Below are 17,060 nucleotides of genomic sequence, written 5' to 3' on the forward strand. Positions count from 1 at the left end.
CCCATTCATTTTTGTGAGAACTGTTAGTGATCCGTAGGGTCCAGAGCATAGTTCTCTAATTCTTAGCCCATTACCCACTTTCTGGTTCTATGAAAAAAATAGCATAATAAGTTCAGAAGTAAGGAGGGTTTCAAAACTCACCAGTGCTGTCAATTCCCTGATAAAGAATGTTAGCATAACTTTCCTTTCTCTATGGTAGAAGGTTAGTGATGTTTCTCTCCCATATTAATACAAATGAGGGAAGTCTTCAAGAGAGTAACTCAAAAAGATTGGGTTTGTTTGTCCAAAGGGCTGGCTTCTTGGCTCTGCTTGGATGCTGCTGGAGCTGGGAACCGTGTAGACCATCATAAGATGCTACCTGCTTTCAGAGTTGAGAGAGATTTGAGAGAGTCATCTTTGCCTTCTGGAGTTGGGAAGCTCCTAGTGAGTGGTTCTCAGTAGGAGAAGCTAAAGATGGGAAGCTGGTTGGAACTGACAGGGATACCAGGTTAAAACAGAAGTCAGGAAAGGGCTGTACCTTTCTTCCAGAATTTCATCAGTTTTAGATTGACCTCAGTGAATACCAGAGATGGAAGCCAGGCTGAGCCATCTTAAAAGGACCTAGCAAAAGGGATGCTTGAGGTGCTAAAGCAACCCCAGAAGAGAAGGGTTTTGGGATTTGTATCACTGAAGGAGGACTTGAGGGAAGTCACAATAGTTTGTCCACTTCAGAGAATAGTGTAATTATTCATTTGCCCCACCTGGAAAATCTCTGATCATAATCACCCTGTAAGTGAAAGAGGCAACATTTGTGTCTGTTACACAGTGAGAACCACCCAGCCTACAGCATCATCTGTCAAATGAGATCTTGTTGCTTTTTTTTTTCCCCCTTTTATCTCTCTCCTCCACCATGTACCTGGGGAACCAGAAGCAACTTGGATGGGAGGGGCATAGGATTGAAAGAAGAAGACAAAAGGACAGGTCTTGTGATAGTCACCTGAACAAGACTTAAAATTCTTTGATGAGACTCAGCTTCTTTGTCATCTTTCATTGATGTTGGCAAAGAGGAAAACTCATATAAACAATGAATAAGATAGGTTTCATGCCCATTTCCTATCAAATACGCTTCCTTAGGATTTTAGTTTTCCTTTGAAGATGAAGCAGTTTCTACATTTGTAACTTTGAAAGTCTGAGAACTTGCATTTTGAGTCTGTATTCAATTGTTTTGTTTCTTTTAAATGATATTTTTTAGCCTTTTTTTCTCAAAGATATTATGTATTCTCTAGATGTTTTGAGGCAAGCTTTGTACATTACATTATTCATAGCATTACAATTTCCCATTCATTGTTTTAATTTTAGTATTCTTTTAACTAGTCAACTTCCTAGCATTATCAGTTATCAGAGTTGGAATAGGAGCACTGTCAATGTTGTGTGTGTGTGTCTGTTTGTACCTAAGTTTGGAAATAATTAGTATTTTGGAAAAGGTTTAAAGGACACTAAATTCAGTCAGGCATACTGTAGGAATTATTATTTCAACATAAATCTTTAGTTATAATAGTAGTATCTTTGATTCCTAGAACTTACCAGAGTAGATATGTTCTCAAGTCTACTTTTATCCATCCAATCAACAAATTCTTACTCATCAGCAGTTACACAGAATATCAGGCAAACCAAGAGATACAGTTATTTCCTTCAGATAGATAATAAACTAAGGGAGCTAGATATAGTAAATAATACAAGTAAATAAATACTAGTGATTGGAAACATGTTTTTAAAACACTAAAAAGGAAAAGGATGGGGTGTTTTAAAGTACAGACATTAACACTAAGACCTTAAGCATGAAAAATACATTCATAAGAAGAGAAGTGAAAGTATCAGGTATGGCATGAATATGTTCAATCTCTGTGTAGCTATTGTGAGATCAAAAGATGGATTTCATATTACAGGAGTAGAGAGATTAGATTTCATAACTCTCCACCAAAACTAAAATTTGGAAACAGCTTTCCTAACATGTCTATCATGTATGAACACCTTTGTGTTTTTAGTTGTAATAAGCAATATTCAGAGAGATTATTTCTGCTTCATAAAGAACATGTCTCTGAGTTTATCCAAGCTTGATCTTTTTGGAAAAGAAAACCCAAACAAATGAGTACATCTTGTTGAAAGCAGACACAAGTCTACAATAGAAATTGTATGACTAGAGTCATCTTTAGTTTTGACAACATAGACAACATTCGTTTTCAACAAACACACATTGATGCCTCAAAATAATCCAGATCCAAGCATGCAATATGTGAGTCCGTTTTATCCTTAGTCTATTTACACTCTATTTGGTTTAATTTACTGGCAAAAGAGAAATTGCAAATATACATTATTTACAACACTGTGATAATTCTAGCTAAGGAGGATTAGATTTCTACACCTAAAAATCGTATCAAACCAGTTAATAGAAAGAGCAAAGAATAAAAGACATGAATTTCTTTTTAAATAAAATACTTGATTTAAGTACAAAAGAATCATTTATACTTAAGAGCATTTAAAATTAAGAATTTTGAATTCAATCATCACATTCTTGGCAGGTGATATCAGTGAACAAATTACTTATGGTAACAGAAGGCTTCTCCAATATTTACTGTTATTTACATTTACAAGACTTGATCAAGTAGATATTAGTAAACACCTTATGCATTCTTTATTGTACTTGAAATATTGTTTGAACATGTTTATAAAAACCTTAATGTGCTTCCTATTGAGTTTATATTTTCAAAGTCTAGATGAGGAATAAAGGATTATTTCACATGCTTGAAATAATATTTGTTTCTCTCAATCCCTTAGAAAGTTTAGGAAAAGAAGTAATATGCTTAATTTCCACGTATATTGACTTGTAATGTTCATTTTACATTTTTAAAAATTTTTGAATTTTTCAGTAGTCCCTGATGGGGTATTTGTCTCTCTTCTTGTCTGATGAATTTCTAATTTATTATATATCTGTGTAACAGTAAGCATACATGATTGGGTAAAAGAAAACTTAGGTTAATCTGTAAAACTTAGGTTAATTATTATGATTTCAGCCATGAGTATTATGGACATTTTCACCTGCATCTCAGCAAAGTGTACGTAGCAATCTAAAAGTCATAAGTAGAAAAACATGCACAAATATACCAAACTATAGTCATTTCAATCACACTTTATGAAAAATTCAAATAGCAAAGTTGCCAAATATCATCTTTTGAATTATAAAAACATGTACTCAGACAGTTCTAAAATCTCCATTCTGGTTTGAATTGATTTAAAATTTATAGTGGGAAAAACTCCCCCAATAATATACAGACGCCATGTAAAGAGTTTTTAAAAATAACACAACTTCTCTGCTTTGCTCTTTGAGTCTTCTTTTGAGTGTACACTGCTGAACTGTATTAATAATGTTCAGTGGTGCTCTTAAGTATAGAAACATCATCTGTAGTCTTGTCCAGAGCTGGCATACAAGGAGGCTATTTCTGCCCACTTCTATTAATATGTATGTACTATAGTCAATATACCTGTTAAGGCAAATAGAGGCCAAATCCGTCCTTGGAATGTATCAAACCTCCTGACGTGCCTCATTCTATTTTGTACTTCACCATCAGTTTGTGTTCTCCCCTAGAAGTGTGAAGGATTCAGATCTTATTAAATATGTAGAAAAAAATAGAATGAGGAGGAGGGAGAAGAGAAATCTCAGAAACAGTAGCCTGAAATCAGTGGAGTGTTATCAAATGATATTTTGGCAGAAAATAATTGTGCAGAGTAACTAACAAATACAAAATGACTCAAAACAAAATAAAATCATTTGACTCCAGGTCTCTTGGCATTGGAAACTTCTGCCTACCTTCAAGCAAAACGTTAGCTCTGAGCTTAATAGAAACGAAAAATCTCTATGACGGCACACAGTATGTAGAAATATCCAAGTTCTATTCTTCCATATAGGTATTTTTCTGTAGGTATGTTTCACTATGTAGTTAAAAAATGAAACCCTATGCAACATAGTCTATATAATAATATTATTTTAGTAATATTATTTCCTAATAGTGTATCTACAAATCTTCTCAATAATGTTAAATATACATTGATTTTTTGAATTGATTTGTGTAAATTTACAAAGAAAATGTATCCGTTTATCTTCTTATTATCTAAACTCCCTACCCACCTGTTTGTGACTTGTCTTCGTCTACTTGTTTTGTGACTGCAAAGCTTAAGTTATCAAATTTGACTTATGTAATCAGGATCCAGCACATTTAGCTACTTCCAGTGTGTACTTTATAAGTTTGCCAATTTTTAAATCATATATGTAGCTTTATCTCAATCAATTATAAATCTTCATTTTTTTGTCTTGCCTACATTTTGTCATAGCAATCTCCTTGACTTGAGATGCCACTGACTTTGAAGTATTCAAATAAAATTAGAAGTAATAATGAATTTTCTTATGATGGTAAGATGGAAATTGATGCAATGAGAATGTACTGAAAAATATAAATTGTACATGAAGTGCAGCATAATTCATCATCACAGGCAATTTTTAACATGAATATATAGAAAAAAATATTAAACTCAATCGTAAAGAACAGTTTCAAAGTTTGACAAAATAAGGTTAGGCTTTCAAACAACAAGTGTGAATAGCTGTTATTTTTAAGAAATCCAAATTAAGGGATATATAGTTTTTAGTGAGCATGGAAGAAGAGACTAATGGCTAGTTATCAAATTAACAAAAATTAAACTGCTTTGTTGCAAGGGTAACACAGTTTAAAAATATAACATAATTATTTCAATATTGTGGCAAAATGGTGAACTCTAAGCTTTTAGAGGAAGTGTTAAACTGATCCAATGATTTTGGAAAGCAATTATAAATTTGCATATATATATATATGTTTTAAATTTTCAACTAATTATAGGCTCACAAATAGTTGCATTTTTTTTTATAACAAGTTAGGACAATTTATTCCAAGAACTAAAGTGTGTCTTTCTACCATGTCCCTTAATTTCACTGTGTCAATATTTCCTCTTATGAAATAAAATAATAAGCAGAAAATCTAAATAAGCAAATCCACTCATGGCAGTGTGATTTATAACTCAAATTTGGAACACAAAGATATATGATAAAATTTATTTTTACTCTAATCCAATAAATAGTTTTAAAAACTATTCTGAAGCCTGAAGAATAAGAAAAATTCTTATGACATATTAAGTATAATCTTTAGACTAAAATGACACATTATCATGACAGCTATGGAAACACTTATGAACTTAGGTCAGAATAAGGAAGGAAGGCAAAATGTTGACTTTTTAGTTCTTGCTTTCCTTTTTTCTGTAATATTGTATTGCAAATATCAGAGATAAAATTTTTGAGTGCTTGTATTTGACCAAGAGCTATATTTGTGTTATTTTATTAATGTTCAATTAAGGGTGCATATTAAAAATTATAATTGAAAACAGTTTTTTTTTTCTTAATGGCATATACAATAATAGCACATGCTCAGTTGTTGAGGATTTAGATGAGAGGGAATGTTGCTTGTGGTTTGGTTATTATTTTCTGGTAAAACACTGAGAGATTTATTATGTTTCTGAAGATCACATTGTCAATTACGTGACTGAAAAGATATGTAAATCAAGTCATATCTAATTTCAAAGCCTTCTCTTTCCATCCAGAGAAAATGAGACATAAATATGTATACTAGATACTATAGACTTTTCTAGAGGGAACACATGTGGGGCCTGTTAAAATTTATGTATATCTGGAAAGTTGTATCTACACATCAAACAAGTTTCTTTCTACACACACACACACACACACACACACACACACTACATGTACCTTTGTGCAAATTCTTATAAGTATCTTAAAGGCAAATCAGGAGAGAGTATGCCAAATTCTTCTAGCCACACGCCATTTTTAAATGGTGTGATCCAAAATTATTTTATTCACTTCAAAGCATACATGCCTATACTTCTTTCTACTTATAAATATTTTAATACTGCAGTTAGATTTTTAAAAGCAAAATATAATTTAAAAGATTGTTACTTCTTAACTGATGTAATATCTTCTTGAAGGCACTTAATCCATTTATCTTGTAATGATCATTCTGCTTACCTGTGGTGTGTGTGTATATGTGTTTTCTTCTATTTTTTTTTTTTTTTGGAAGAGGAAGCAATGCTTACTTATCTCCAAAACAATGCTACTCAGTAAATGCATAGAAAATGAAGCAATAAATAGAGGTTCTCTCCCTAAAATTTGACTGCCTTATGTTTAATTTCACTATGAGGTTAGAGTCTGAATCAAATATAAAATTAAATACAATGGTGGATCTAGAGATTATCATACTAAGTGAAATAAGTCAGACAGAGAAAGCCAAATATCATGATAGCATGATAGAAAAAAAAAATTTTCATTTTGACCAAGTTGAAGAATGAAGAAATTACTTATACACATTTTATCTTTAATTTTCATTTCCCAGTACCATTTCTAGGTATCTTATGAGCTCACGAAAAACCCTGCAATATTTTTCTTTTCTCTAACAGGGTGCTCAGTGAAGAATTTGTTGATTCTTTTGTCAATGGTGTTCTTTATGAAATAAGGAACTAGATTAGTTTTGAAATTGACTTTGTTTTGATAAAGTTATACTTTAGAAACACAAAAGGGAAGCAATTTGGAAAAAAAAGTGCATAGGCATCTTAATCTGAGAGTTGAAAACTATAGATCATTGTTTTTTAGTATAGTAAACTGTGTTTATATACAACTTCTAATGTTAATAGGTTAGAGACATGTTCCTCCCCAAACTGGTTTTGGATTAGACTACTGGTTCTCCCAGCATAAATTTAACTTAATTTTGAAAATTTCAACCATCTAGCAATTCACTCTCAGATATTATGGCCAGTTTATTTGAGGTGTGGCTTTCAGACCACATCCTGTGATTGGATATAAGAATTTCCACACATGTATTTGAAATATATTTCTTCTTGCCTCTTGACCGTCAACACTGCCATTCTCTACTATTTTTCCTTCCAGACCTCAGAATGGGGGATGGAAGGACTTTTTCCTTCTGGAAGGTGGATGCTATGGAAACGATAAAAGGGCCTGGAGACTTCTTCTGAGGGAGAATGAGTTCACATAGGAGAACTTAATAGGAACTCCTGAGTTGAATGAAACTTTTGGTGTATTAGAGTCTATCGACTTAATAGCACCATATTCTCTCAAATTCCCTTGACTTAATGGTTCTGGTTTAGAACTACTGACCACGAGAGAAATTTGTGTGAGGTTTGGAAGGCAGAAGCAGTGGGCAGCCCTTATTCTGTGAAGGTCAGAGGATGTTACCTGTGGGCACAGGATGCCAGTGAATTTCACAGACACTGTCTCTGATGTGCCAGCCTGCCTGGTTGGTGTGGTTAGGGTAGGGTGCACAGCTGTACCCAGTGGCACCTGCTCATTTCTTTCACCTTCTCTGAGTCATAAGTTATGCGCATGTTCAGCCACTTGACCAAGGTCAGCAGACTTTTCTGAAGGTCACCAGTTCCCATCAACATTGGCGGCAGTAAGAAACAAATGTGGGTTCCAGCTTGTCCTTGCAAGTTCCAGTGTGTCCCTGCTCTCCCTGGGTCATGTCCAGCTTTTCTTCCCAACTGCAGCTCTGAGACAGGCTGGGACCTGGGACCCTTTGCTGCAGTGCTTGCACCTGGACAAATATCTCTTCAAGCAACAGAATACAAAGGAACCATAAGGGACTAAAAATAACTGTGTACATACACACCTGGGACAAATTATGGATGACAAGATACAAGAAGACCAAAAAGCCAAACTAACACCTCTGGAAGAGCTGGGGGCAAAAACAGTGTCAGGAGTGAAAGCAAGGTATTGTGCATGCCCCCTGCACGCAACACCACCAAAGGGCTGGCCAGACCACCTAAGCCACTTCTCCAGCCTGAACCCTGGTCCCACCCCTACCCTCAATCTATATAAGGAAACAGTTTGCTCTCTCCTCTGGGAGCCAGTGAGCAGGGGTCCCAATAAAGCCTTCCCTGAACTTCTTGTCTGGCCTCTTATCAATTTCAGTTGATTAGGGAGGCCAAGAACCCTGGTCAGTAGTAGCTCTTCTGGCTTACAGCAATTTCAGAAGCAACAACCGCCCATAAACTTCTTTATAACCCCTCTGTTGTGTAAGGTGTAATCTCTAAACCACATCCCTATGCCATGTCACCAATGGTGTTTCAGCATTAGAGAGGCAAGGCCCTGTGTATCTTTCATTCTCTCAGAAAGGTCTGCAACTTTTTAAACATACAATGTGCCCTTAATAAGACAAGGAAATTAAGGGAAACAACTAGATTCATACACAAAGTAAACAGGCATAGAGAAAGCTAATGGCCTGGAGATAAATGTTAAGAAGCTCTGCTTAGTGACTGGTGGAGTCAGCTAGCAACATGAAGAGTGTATGCAAAAGCCAGGCAATAAGCAAATGTGAAGATGGATTCCTACTGCCTGTATTAGTTTTCTATTGATGTCGTAACAAATCACCCCAGCCTTAGGGGAAATCAGTGTCCATGCCTTTCCAAGCTTCTAGAGGCTACCACATTCCTTGTAAATATGTCCCTCTTCCTTCATCTTCAAAGCCTGAAATATGGCATCTCCTCTGACCTCAGCCCATTTGGGTAATCCTGGACAATTTTCCCATCTCAAGGTCTTTAACGCCAGCCACATCTGCAGATCTTTTCCATGTAAGTTTATATTCTCTCAGCTTCCAAGGATTAGAACCAGACATTGCTGGGGGGCATTATTCTGCCTACCACAGTGTTCAACAATTTCACGGAAATTACTTATGCTATAAAACTTCTAGCGAAAAGCTAGACTTCTTATCTATTGGGGAGGATTTATGGTTTGTTATGTTCTGGTTTGAATCCTAACAAAAATATCATTTTAGACATGAAATTGAAAGATGAAATTTAACAATATTTTTTTTTCGTTTATGCTTTGTGTAATAGAGAAGGATTATCTCTTAGTATTCCTATTTTTTTTTCCTTTAAGTATATAGGATAAAATGTGTTTCAATTCTTGAATGAGATCATAAAATCAGGGAAGTGGAAGACTTGAAAAAGAGAGGTAAAAAGCAGTGCACATATTTCCATGTCAGACCTTGTGTATGGGGCTTCCCTGGGGGCGCAGTGGTTGAGACTCTGCCTGCCCATGCAGAGGACACGGGTTCGTGCCCCGGTCCGGGAAGATCCCACATGCCGTGGAGCGGCTGGGCCCATGAGCCATGGCCACTGAGCCTACGTGTCCGGAACCTGTGCTCCGCAACGGGAGAGGCCGCAACAGTGAAAGGCCCGTGTACCGTAAAAAAACAAACAAACAAACAAAAAACCTTGCGTATGTATGTCAAAGAAAAGAAGTTAGTATTCCTTTACAGTTAATCATTTTTATATAACTTAATTATTTTTACTCTTGTAAACCTATTCAATGAAAAGCTTCTCACTTGTTATTCTAAAATCAAGAAAATCTATAGTTTGTGTTTTAAAACTTCTTTAGGGTTAGATATAACAAGACTATCGCATTCATATTCAGCAACATTTTGTCATAGTCTTTTGACAAACATAGTTTATCACTTTAAGGGGATATACACATTCTTCTATCATGGAAATTGTAACACATAATGTCAAACTAAACAGTCTTTAGTTGATAACTCTCAAAACTAAGTTATTGCTCTCTTTAGTAAACAGATATACACTGTAATATAATTTCACAGTGAAGAAATATAGAATAAACATGATTTTAATTTAAATTTTAAGGTGAGTAACATTCAAATACCTTCTCATTTTCTTTCATAGTAGTCCAGAGTTTTGCAATCTCGAAAAGTATTGGGTCAATAAATTCTTTATTCCAAATTTCACTACAAGGCTTCTGATTTAAACTAACATTTTACAGAAAGTTAAGACAATGTATTTGAGACCTGTAAAGTTTTTCAATGTATATATTATCTCACTTATTTTTCCTGGGGTAGATATTAAATGCAACGTTGTATAGATGATTACTCTGAGTCTCTTGTGTTGAATAAACCCGTTCAAACCCAGGATGCTAGTGACCCTGAATTTACACCTTATATGTTTCCTTTCACCCCACCAACTCTTAACTTTTCTAAGCAGAAGTTGTAATGAGCTGTTAGTCCCTAACTCCTGCACCTGCAGTGTTTCCCTTGTGGCACCCTTTTCTCATGTACTAGATGAAAGTCAGATATTTGCTTTCTATTTGTAACATGTTACTCCTTTTATCCCAGTGTTTTTCCTCAACTCCCGTTTACTAGTCGGCTATCTCTGGGTTCTGTAACCTTCCATCAAAATACATTTTCTTGTAGATTAACATTCCTCTTAGTCTTAATAAACTTAATCAAAAAATTTTAAATATTGGAACTTGAATGAGAAACTTGCTACGCTTCCTTTCTAGGAGATGGGCAATGGCTTTCTATTACATTGGTAAAAAAAAAAAAAAACAAGAGATGTGGATGCATTTTATAGTATCCAAAATCGACTAGGTTTTTAAAATAATATTAAACTAAATTATTTTGAATAAATTGTCAAGCACTACATTATTTCAAATTTTACACAAATGTAAAAATATACATCAATAAGCTGTATCACAATAATTTATTTCAATTAGCATTGTCACACCAATACTGTATTTGTTATTGGGAAAGAATGGTCCTTCTTGAAATGTCCCAAATTTATTCTTTGTGCAGGAATGTGATACTATAGTCAGATTGCCTTGATTAATATAGAAAGGAAATTTAACTTTCTCTTGGTTACCTTCTGCCTCATTATTTTACTATACACTACTGTCTATATATTATTTTCCAAAGTTCAAAAAATATAGCATATAAATATAGAATGAACATGTGTCAGAATCAACAAACCAATAACATGGAACACCAAAAGGACTTCAGAAAAAGAGGTTATACAATACAAAGGTTGGCAAAATATGTCCCATAAGCCTAATCCAGCCAGTTTCTTTAAATAAAGTTTATTGAAGTGCAGCTACATTCTTTGATTATGTATTGCTTACATCTGACTACAATAGCTATAATGATAGAATAGCTGAGGCAGAGACACGAACTTCAAAACAGAAAATATTTATTATTTGACCATGTACAAGAAAGGCTTGTTGACCCTGAAATAGTACTTCACAAAGTCATTTACAAATGAAAAGAGAAAAGAATATGAAGCTAGGTGACATACAAAACTAGTTCTTCCCCTATGGGATGATACAAGTGTAACCTTTGTGGTTAACTTGTCTATTGGACTGCAGTCTACAAGTTAACCTTTAACTTCATACCACCTGGATTCTCACCAAATAATAAATTGCAACATGGAATACTCATACCTACTTCCAAATCATTAAATGGTCCCTCAGATGCTCCTTAAGCATTGCCTCAGTATGTCATTGAAAGGATATTTTGTACTCACTTTTGATTGCCAAGTGTGGGAAATTTTTTCTTATTACAACTGAAGTAAAAAAAAATAATGATAATCAATCCAAATTCAATCTTTTGCTTATTACTCTGTTATCTAACCATATCTCTGTCTTAATTTCATTATAATTTGTTATGAGAGCAGTTACTAAGGCACCTACAACATGTATAAAGCATGGTGTCTTAAAATTATCCCTCTGTTGGATTTGATTTCTCCATCCTTTGATTATGACATTACCTTTATACAACTGTCATTTATTTTATTTTACTTAATATTATATAGTTATTTTCTACACATGAGGAACTCTTATTGGGCTATATTACAGTTTACATTATAGCAGAGATCACTGTTTTTATTAATTACTATTTATTAAATTATGTAGATTTTCATGCTTTCTGACTTAATTTTCATAGGATAATTTTAATTGTTTGCAAATAGTTACATATCACATGAAACTATTTATTTTGTAAACAAGTAGGATAGGTTTCTCTAGTCTATGCCTTAGAATATTTTTTAAGTCAGGGTTACATTTATTTGGAAACCTTTAATACACTCCCAAGATGTTGTTGCCCTGTATCAACTGTAAGAGCATTTCATTGTTTTCTTGCCCCCTACTGAATTGGAGACATTCTAAAAGTGTCTTTTATTATACCTCCTAAAGCAATAGAAATAGTGCTTGACCCCTTTTGAATTGCTGAAGCAAATGCTACATTGGCAAGTTGCTGTTTCCAACTCATTATTGAGCTTTTGTTATGACATATTTATGGGTTCAATCATCTATTGCTGCCAATAATATTATTTTGTTGATGTATTGGTCATTATTTCTAAAAACCGTGCTAACTTCAGTAACACATTTAGGTAAAAATACATTTGTTTTTGTCAAAAACGATTTTTTCATATATCTTCATGATGTACCCAAATTTTAAACTATCAAACAATGATCCCAAATACCGTAAAAGAAAGAATTAATATTATGTTTAAAATTTTAAGAATATGTATAAATACCTAACATTGAACTTCAAATTTTAGTGTGCACAATAATTATATGGAAAGCTTTTCATCATGCAGATAACAGGAATCCTCCCTTAGAGATGTTAGTATTAGAAGTCAGCAGTGTTTCCAAGAATCTGCATTGCACCAGGTAAACTAGGGGAAGGTAGTGGAAGTTGTCTGACCTCAAATTGAGAAAAATGCTCTAAAGCATCTGTTTTTACTACTAGTCTCTTTAAAAAATCTTAGAGTAGTGTATAAATTATATTTGTCTCATATTTAGGAGAGTGGTAAATATTTCCTTTTTTAGTCAATTTTAAATGTTGAATCTCATATACAGGTTGAACTGATGAATCCTTGAAGTGAATCTTCATATAGGGATTTAAATAATTGGTCCAATCTGTCTTCCCAAAGAGGGAATCCATATGGTGCAATCATTCGTTCAGTTTTGTGGGTCAAAGTGGAGGAATCAGAAGAGCTCTTCTGCCTTTAATCTGTGGCCCTGCTCAGTGTCCATGGAGGGTGAATATCAATAACTTTATTCCTGAGGTGGAATGTCAGGTCAAACTGGAAGAGAAAGAATGTGCTTACCAAATCAGGGCATAAGTAATATGAAGCAAAATCAAGACCAGAAGCCAAGTGGTCCTGAAGAACCAGAGGAAAGTGAGTCAGAATAGGTAAACGGATTGAATAAATGTTTTTGATGTAGAAAATTGTCTGGCACAGGGAGTTTAAGCTGCCTGTTTAATCTGTTCACATATAGGGCAGATCTACAGTAAGTCCCCCTATATACAAATGAGTTCCAGTCCAAGAGCACGTTTGTTGTTGTAAGTCTAATTTTTTCATAAGTCACAAAGTGCGCCTAGGTACTCCACTAACACGACCGTCTATGTAGTACTGGACTGTGATAGGTTTATAACACTTTTCACACAAATAATACATAAAAAACAAACACAAAAAAATGAAGAAAACATTTTTAATCTTACAGTACAGTGCCTTGAAAACTACAGTAGTATGTACCAGCTACATCAACACTGCTTTTATGCTTGCTTCTGGACCTCCTGAGATTGAAATAAAGATACTGTACTACTGTACTCTATACAGTACTGTACAGTAAAGTTCACAAAGGCACAGCCACATATAGAGGATGCGTGCACGTGATAATGTACGCCAGACATGTGAACTGACTTACGTGATTGGACATGCAAACGCATATTTGCATCTTTGAAAGTTTGCAACTCGGAGGTTCGTATGTAGGGGACTTACTGTATTCAGAGAAGACGCTGATGGTTGAACAAATTGCTCAAAACAAAAGTAGTACATACAGAAAGCCTCTGATGTTATACATTTCTTTAATGCATATAATCAAAATAAAAAATTTTGTAATTCTATATACTTTTCTATAAAAAATATTTTGGAGGCACCCAGATGCGGGGAAATGACATATTGCATTCAGAGGTTTAAAAAAGAAAAGAATCACATCAGACTTCTTAAAAGACGGTAAGCAAGCTAGAAAACAACAAAGTAACATCTATAAAGTACAAAAGAAAAAGAAAAGTGAAACTGTCAAGTTGGAATACTATACTCAGAAAATATTTTTTTTCAGAATTCATGGCTATATTATTTTGCAGACAAACAAATGCTGAAAGAATTCAATGTCAGAAGATGTGAACTATAAGAAATATTAAAGTGAGTTATCCGAGCAGAAAACAATTGGCACCCTTCAAAACTTGGACTACTCACAGAATGAAGAGCCCTTAAAAACTAAAAAAAGGGCTTCCCTGGTGGCGCAGTGGTTGAGACTCTGCCTGCCGATGCAGGGGAAACGGGTTCGTGCCCTGGTCTGGGAAGATCCCACATGCCGTGGAGCGGCTAGGCCCGTGAGCCATGGCCGCTGATCCTGTGCATCTGGAGCCTGTGCTACACAACGGGAGAAGCCACAACAGTGAGAGACTAGCGTACCGCAAAGAAAAAAATAATTAAGATAAATGTCAAAACCTTCTTCCTTTTATTTGCTCTAAAATATACTTGACATTCCAAAGAAAATACAGTGAGCATACATTCTTGGATTTGTAATTTATGTAAAAATAAAATGCATGACTGATCTGAATTGAAAATTTATTATTCCACTCACTAGTTGAGTAATTTTGGACAAATTATTTTACATTCCCAGCTTTAGTTTCTTTGTCTCTAAAATGGGGATAAAAATAGTACCTTATGCTATAGAATTTGTTGTCAGGATAAAATAAGCTAACAAATATAAATATCTTAGAGTACCCTCTGATGCATAGTAAGTTCATTATAATAATTGTTTTATTAATATTATTTTATCACAATGAATAAATTTTAGATTAAATTAAAGTTTAGTAAAGACAATGTTATAAAAGTTGTACTCCTTAAAGGATAGAAAATTTCCACTAAAACAATAGTCTCACTATTAACATGATTACTTGGGATTACTTTTTAAAAACAGATTCCAAGACCCCACAGCACGTGACTCTGAGTGAATTAGTCCAGGATAGTCGGGTGATTTTTAAAATATGCCTAGTTGATTATGATGTAGTTTTTACCTTTCCTCAAGGAAACACTGTACGTCTACTAGGTCAGAACCATATATATTTTCTATCATATTTCTCCTGATTCCTACTATAATCCTCAGTGCAGAACCAATACTCAAAATTATTTATTATTTTTTAAAATTTGTTTTAAATATTGAAGGTAATGGAGAGAGAGAGAAATTGAGAGAGAGAAACACCAAGAGAGAGATACATGTACAAACAATATTAAGTTGGTATGCAGAAAACAAATCAGTATCAAGACATCAACACACATCTGCCTACACATTGCCACCACCACTAACAACAACAACAACAAAATGTGATGACATGGAAACTGGGATTGCTGTGTTCCAATATCATACACTAGAGAGCAGAGACACAAGACCTAAATGACACTAAATTAACTGGTATTACTTATAAAAAGAGCGTGCTATACCTGTCAGTAAATACTAAAATAAAATTCAGAATGTTTTATTGAAATGTTCTAGTATACATAGTCCTTCTGTAATTTTGCCAGAAGATTTTTTTTTCTTATTTATCTGTTTTGGGGGAAATGTAGAGGATAAGGAAAAGTTGTATATGAATGCAGTTATATTTTCAGGTATGTTGAGATTTAACCAATAAGCACAATAGTTAAATTATTATAATTTTAACCAAACTGGATTACCGTATACATATAGAAATGAATCCCCATGCCATGTTAGATATTCCTCTTTTAAGATTAATCAACACCTTGGTTTCTTTTGAAGCATTCACTACACTTTAAAAAATATTTAACAGATGTGTTCTCTGACAAACTGTTAGTGAAATATTTATAGAACATATAAACATTCCTTTCACAACAATACCTCTCACTCAAACAGAGTGTTGGTACATAGTAAACTCTCAATAAATACTTGCTAAATAAATGACTGAATTAATGAAGGGTTGGTCTTTGTGATTACAATTTTCAATTTTTGAAAGCCAGGTCATAAAGCCTACTGCAGATTTATTTCAATGAAAGCATCTTTTAGAAGATCCTAGAATTGTTTGACTATATTGACTTCAGACTTGGCTTTAAAGTAAATCTTTATTAATGTTTGAAGACTTATTTGGATTTAGAAAGAAGCTGTATTCATTGATGTATCTATAAATACATGGGAGAAGTGATTTTGGTAGTATTATCAGATGAGGACAAGAAAAATGAAGCAAAGGGGTCCTGTGTCGATTTATCTCAATCATCGTGGATAAATTCGGTTCCTCAGGCATGAGACACCATGAAATCCTACATGGAAATTCTTTGGAGAGACTTGGAAACTTAGGTAATTTAGCAAAAAGTGAGGAAAATTGTCTCAACCCTCTGTGGAAAGTAGAACTGGAGTATCAAAAAACTGTTGATGAATGGCCAAATGGATCTGTGTAAAGAAAGGGACAAACCTTTGTTTCTGTGTAGAGGAAGTCCCCATTAGTTGAAGGCATGATCATAATTTAAGAATAACAGTCTCAGGTGTTAATAAGTCACTAGTTTTCAGATTCATTTATTAATTAGAAAAAAAGAAAACAACTATTGAGCTCTTGGTGTGCCTAAGATGCTGAATTAGATATAAAAATTAATTTAGTCAGATACTATAAGTGGCATTGCAATTTTGTTGAGAAAATTATGTATATTAAAAAATAAACTCAACCCAAGGTAAATATACATACCATAAGAAAATGATACATGGCCCCACGAATGCAGGAAGTGATGAAATTGTCGGTGCATTTCAATACAAGTGTTCCTGGCAAACCTCTGGGATGCATCTTTCCTGTTTTCTCTTGTTACAGGGGACTTTGGCAATGGCATTCAAGTACCAACCTAGAGATGCATAAAGTGTTGTGTCAGGAATGAATCTTAGAATTTGCCTACTTTGCCCTTTGGTCACAGGGTTCTCTGATGTTGGATTAGCACAAAGAAAGTGTCTGCTGGAAATGCTTTACAGCTCTCGTGTAGTGGGGATCTAACCACTAAGAAACACACACTTTCTGCAACACCCTTTTGGGGGAAAGAGAATTTCAGAGAGGCGATGTGAATGATCT

This window comes from Hyperoodon ampullatus (genome assembly GCF_949752795.1).
Source record: "Hyperoodon ampullatus genome assembly, chromosome: 12".
Lineage (NCBI taxonomy): Eukaryota > Metazoa > Chordata > Mammalia > Artiodactyla > Ziphiidae > Hyperoodon > Hyperoodon ampullatus.